The sequence below is a fragment of the Periplaneta americana genome, chromosome 1 (genome assembly GCF_040183065.1).
Source record: "Periplaneta americana isolate PAMFEO1 chromosome 1, P.americana_PAMFEO1_priV1, whole genome shotgun sequence".
NCBI lineage: Eukaryota > Metazoa > Arthropoda > Insecta > Blattodea > Blattidae > Periplaneta > Periplaneta americana.
Window position 1 is genome coordinate 92,779,454 of NC_091117.1, and position 6,155 is coordinate 92,785,608.

Genomic DNA, 6,155 nt, shown 5'->3' on the forward strand with positions numbered 1-6,155 from the left:
TCACTTTTGAAGATTAAAATATACCAAAAGTAGAGTCAGCGTGACAAAACCTATATAAGTTCCGTCTTGTTTACTTCTTTTCTTGTTTTTCCATAGCTTCAATCACATTCTTCTTCTCTTTAATTTCTTTCCTGATCATGTTATATGTCGTTGCATAAACATTTAAAGGCCTTACATGGTACAAAGTCTTTTCTGGAATTTTAGATACAATATATCGAATTTTCTTTGCTTTAATTTTAAACAGTTTTATAGCGAACTCCATATCCATTTGATTCATAGTTAACAGGCTAAATGATATTGAAATATGTAAACTGTGGCGAGCACTTCATCGCCGACTCCTTTCGTGGTAGAGTATTTACTTACTACTTACAAATCGCTTTTAAAGAACCCGGAGGTTCATTGCCGCCCTCACATAAGCTCGCCATCGGTTCCTATCCCGAGCAAGATTAATCCAGTCCCTAGCATCTTATCTACATCTCTCAAATCCATTTTAATATTATCCTCGCATCTATGTCTCTGCCTCCACAAAGGTCTTTTTTCCCTCAGATCTTCCAATGAACACTCTATATCAGGGCTGGCTATTGGCTCCCCATATGAGCGTTTTACCCGTACGGGCAAATGAAAACAGGTTTGTTCCTTCGTGGGAAAGACTGCTATCCCTCTGTGAGGGGAGGAAGTTCGTTTCGTACAGATCAGAGGTGAAGTATCTACTACGTTACATGGAGATGTCGCAAAGCAGAAACCTGGAACTGAGTTTAACAATGACTGGAAATTGTTATTCTTTTTTAAAAAATCATAATAGAGAGATGGATAGTATCTTATTTGTAAAAATATGTCAGGTGCAGAAAATATCATTTAAAGCGGCATTATGATGTGTTCCATGCTGAAAAATATAAATGCATTGTTAGTGATGAAAGGATGAATTTACTCACTGTACTAAGCGAGGACGTAAGGCTAAGTTCGATCCAGAAGCATAACATCGAGAACGAAAAGAATGAAGACAAGTTAAGAACAAGTGTGACGTATTGCACTTCGTAGGTTAAGACCTGTAGAGAGGCTTGCTGTATCAAAGCATTGAGAATATCATCAAAAGACAGAGGAAAAACGATATCTGAAACCTTTGTAAATCTTTTTTTTTTTTTTTTTTTTTTGCAACAATATATATTTATTATTATTTTGTATTCTGATTTTCAAAATTGTTGCCGTGTATGAAATTCATGTATTCGTTTCTGTTGCGTTAATTATTTTCACTATAATGGGCTGTTTGCTAGGTACGTTTATGTTGTTTATAAAGTTTTAGATTTACAAACTGTGATGTTTTCTTTGTCAAGAAATTTAACGTAAAAACTGTGACGTGTATACTATAATTTTACTACTACTACTGCTGCTACTGCTACTATTCAAGCATAGTAAAGAGTATTATAATTTAACACGAGTAGAATAAACATGTTTAGTTACTGTTCATTTAGTTTTTTCTCTAGTTATTGCTTATTTTATTAGTTACGTACAGTTTATTTACAATCACACAAGCAGTGGTATAGGTCTCGCAAGCACGGAATACCGACGGAAGGAATGCGAATGAAACACTGCGATAAGGAAGAGCGGGCGATAGGAAAGGTCACGAGATAACTTGAATATTATTCAAGAGTACAGTCGGAAGAGAAATGACATCGATAGAATCAGTCTTGCGTTATGACAGTTACATTACGACTTTAGTTTGTTCCATTGCATGTGAGTACGTGTCTTGTATCGTACGGTATTATTATTTCATTAGTAAACATATGTTGCGCGTTTAACTAGCTTCGAATTTTTCTCTTGCTACGTTCTTTATTTCCACAGCGATGTCCTCATTTGTCCATCTTCTTGGAAGAGACAGTACTTCCATCGGCTCGCACCTCTCCTCCCTCGGCGTGCCTACATATACACGTCAAAACAGACAGCAACGCCATTGTTTTTCGGTAATCGTTCCTTGCGCGAGCTTTACTACTGATGAGATATAAGCATGACCTTCCACGACCGCGCCACTAATATACAGTACAAGAATCTATTCTGCGCTTCTATTGTTAGATTAAATTGACATTTGGACATTATAAACATACTTAGCAGAAAGAAAAAAACACAGTTATTTTCAGTGTCTATATTTGACAATAATTGAATCGGTGAGTTGGAAAAGGGGTCAAGTCCATTATTTTTCAAAATGGCGTTTATTGGCGATACCTGACTGCTATGTCTGTACCCATCGTTTGGTATAACAAGGGGTCATGTCCCGTACACAGAAGTGTGCGTTAGATTAGTATTGAGTTGGAGAAGGGGTCATGTCCGGAGATGACCCTTTTTCGAAGTATTCCATGGTAAGATATTAGGTGTCACACATGTCACGGAATTGTGTAGGCCTATAGTCAGAATTTCCTTTTTGTTTTAAACTGTTTTTGGCGTCTGTTGTGTTAAGTTCAGTGAGTGAAACTTCTCTGGTGCAGAGTTTATTAGTCGATAACAATGAGTAGTGACAATGATACATCCAGCAGTAGTGGAAATGTGTTACGGCGAAAACGTCGACGTCGCGATGTGATAAACTATTCACCGTACAAGAAGAAAATTTCACAAGTTAAAGGACAACCTTTCACAATATCTAGGGGGAAACATATCCCACCTCGCAAGACTGGGTCTGACTGTTCGTAAATACTTGTTTATGCTATTGACGCGTAACACTAGCGGATTGTTTACTTTATTAGTTATCACACGTACCACTTATCCACTAGAGATTATGTTTGTGTACGTGTCGTGTTTTACTTACAGGTGTCAAATGAGATGCTTTGATGCATTTTCCAGTGAACAAAAAACGCAGATAATTAGCAGAATCAATGAATGTGACAACAAAAATGATCAAGACTCGTATTTACATTGCCTCATTCAATATCACGCTGTTGAAAGACACAGAAGCCGGAATAAAACAACGGAATCTACCCCAAAACCCAAGACATATTCGTATCAATATTATGTGAAGGTGAGCGGTGAAACAGTGAAAGTATGTAAAGCAGCATACATAAACTTACACGGTATTTCAAAGAAACGAGTGGAGCGTTTGCAAAAGCTGCTGGTTCAAGATAAATTGCCGAAAGATCAACGAGGTAGTAGTGCCAGTTCCCGACATAATGTCATACCAGGAGACATTTTCCTCTCAATCCATAACTTCATAAAGTCGATTCCTGTGCTTGATGTGCATTACAGTGACACAAAGTAGTACTATTTTTCAAGCAATTTGAATATGAAAATTCTGCACAACATGTTTATCACGAAAAATCCTCAGAGTGGGGTGAAATATGACTTCTTTGTGAGGTACATGCATGAAAATTTCAACATCGGGTTTGGGCAACCGCAAGTTGATGTTTGTGGTTACTGTGAAGAAAGGAAGACAAAATTGCGGAATCCTGCATTATGTGATGCAGTGAAAAGGGTTGCTGCTGGTGAACCGAGTATTCATAATCGTAGGGCAAAGAAATTCTACCACAAATTGCAGGAAGTTCAGCAATTGTGCAAAGAAAGAGACGATGTGGCAGGCTTTGTCTTTGATTCTTCTGCTACCACACATTCCTGTCCAAGAGATTTTCTACTATCGGCAGCTGAGGGTGTACGAATTTTGTGTTCATAATTTGAAATCGGGCGAAGCATACATTTATTCCTACCATGAGGGTCTTGCTAAAAAAGGGACCAAATGAAGTACGGTATGTACTTGTTTGTTGCACTGCATAATGGAAAACCTAACTTCTGATGTGAAGCAGTTGTATTTGCTTGCTGATAACTGCCCTGGCCAAAACAAGAATCATACCGTTCTTAGATTCTTGCTAACAATGACGCATCTTATTCCAGAGATACATTATTGCTTTCCCGTGCATGGTCACTCATTCAATGCATGTGATCGCGACCTTAGTGTCGCAAAAAGTAAAATAAAACGAGAGGACAGGATATATACTCCAGAGGAGTATGAAACTTTGATACGTTCATCGGGTCAGAAGAATAACTTCAGAGTCATAAACCTGGAAACAGAAGATATTCTGAACTTCAAGTCGTGGTAGCCAAACCACTACAAAAGAAATGTTACCTCAGTTTGCTCTTATGGTAGCAAAACAAAAGTAAAGTTTCAGATATCTATGTACAGCCACTTCACTTTCCGTTGCGATTGTCCCGGAATCATTGAAGCCAGCACATCCATTGATGACCTCTCTACAGTACAGTTTTCACTGCTCAAAGGAGAATGTAACGCAGATCTTCCAGATCAAGAAGCATATAGTGAACCTGTTCCAATATACAGGAAGAAACTAGATAATGTAAAGGAAATTCTGCAATACATGCCTGACGAGCACAAACCATTTTATGACAGTATCTACCAGTGGCCAGCAAAAGATGAAGATAAAGATGACTGAAATATACCTACCATTGTCTGCATTTGTGACTGTATTTTGGGTACATTATGAATAAACTTGTATGCACAAAACACTCTTTCATTCATATCTAACGTACGAAACATATAGCCTTGCATAACATGATCATTCCCCTGCAAACAGATGGCTAGTGGCGTCATCAATGTCATAAAGTTCGAAAAGGGGTCATCTCCAGCACGTTTAAACTGGATTACTGATCACACTCAATGTCTAAATTATCTTGTAATAGTGTATATTGTTTCACCCTGGAACCCATTGCTTCGTAGCAACTCCACGACATCATGCTTAAACCCTTTGTGTAGTAAAACAGTTTTTTGTCTCTTCTGAACAATTTACTTTTCAGGACATGACCCCTTTTCCAACTCAACGATTCGATTGTAACACAAGAAACAATAGACTTACTCAGTTACAATTCACAAAGCAGTCGTTTGTAAAGAATCATTTATTTACATGATTTGTGTACAGTATTTGAAGAAAATATAAATATTGCAGTAATTTCGAAACAACAAAAAACGAGAACAGTATTTCATTTTACGTAGTAGGTACTGATTATTTCAAAGTAATACTCTTTCATTGTTCCTCAAGCATTATTGGGACCATTGGTGCACAAATGTTAAAGAAAATATTTTACTCCCAATTACATGCAATAGGACATTGTGAGGCTTTTACACTGGAATCATTTCCTTGCTGCATATTAATATAAATTCACTTTCTTATTAATAAATTGGATAAATTAAGCTTGAATTTAAATTTATATACAACTTAGTTTATTTGGAAAACGTTGAGAGCAAGTATCAGCAAGTTGGGAGCGTTACTGAATTGAGTTAAAAGAGTACTTCACAAGCTGTGAAGCGAGGACATTTTATTTATGTCAGGTTTAAAGATTTATTAACGTAAGTATATTAAGAAAATATAGTAACGTGAGATGGAAAATTCGCCATTGTGTATTATTTTTCCAGAAAATTTTTCCGCCTTACAAATAGTTGCTTTCTTCCTTCCCTTACAACCTCAAGACCCTCACATGTATTCTTCACTCATTATTCTCATCACTTATCAGCTTATCAAATAAAAGTTGTAAGTCGTCTAACTATTGATGGCTGTGTCAGTACAGACTTCAAAACAACATCATTGTCATGTTTGTTTTGCCGTGAGAGTACTAATTAAGAAATAAGAGCTGGCGAATATCATATTTTGAGAACTTTAGTAATCTGATTTAAATTCTCACTATTGGGTCCACATGATATGATGAAAGTCTTTCATTTTAAAATAATTACTGTTGGCTGAGGAAAACATCATAACAGTTATGTTATATGATTCGTGATTTCTCTTCTTCGTTATATCTGTGGACTCCTCACTTTATTTTTCATAACGCATTCACAATACAGCTCAATGAGCACACCCGTACTGATCTGTGTTACTGAAACCAAAGCTGTTCTGCTACGGCAGGTAATGTACAGCCCTGTCGCGTTCCCCTCCAAGCCGATTCGCTCCCTCCAGGTAGGGGAATAGGAACTGCACATCGCACAGAGACAAGTGCACAATATGCGCGACTGCACAATGTGCAGGGTTTTGACATGCCTGCTGTATAGCACTTCATTTCGATACAATTTTACTCATGTTGTTTATGCCACTATCGATTCAGCTTTACAAGTAAGTGAGAAACCAGACATATAACCATTATAATATATTATGCTAGTCGGAGGAGGTCGAATATGT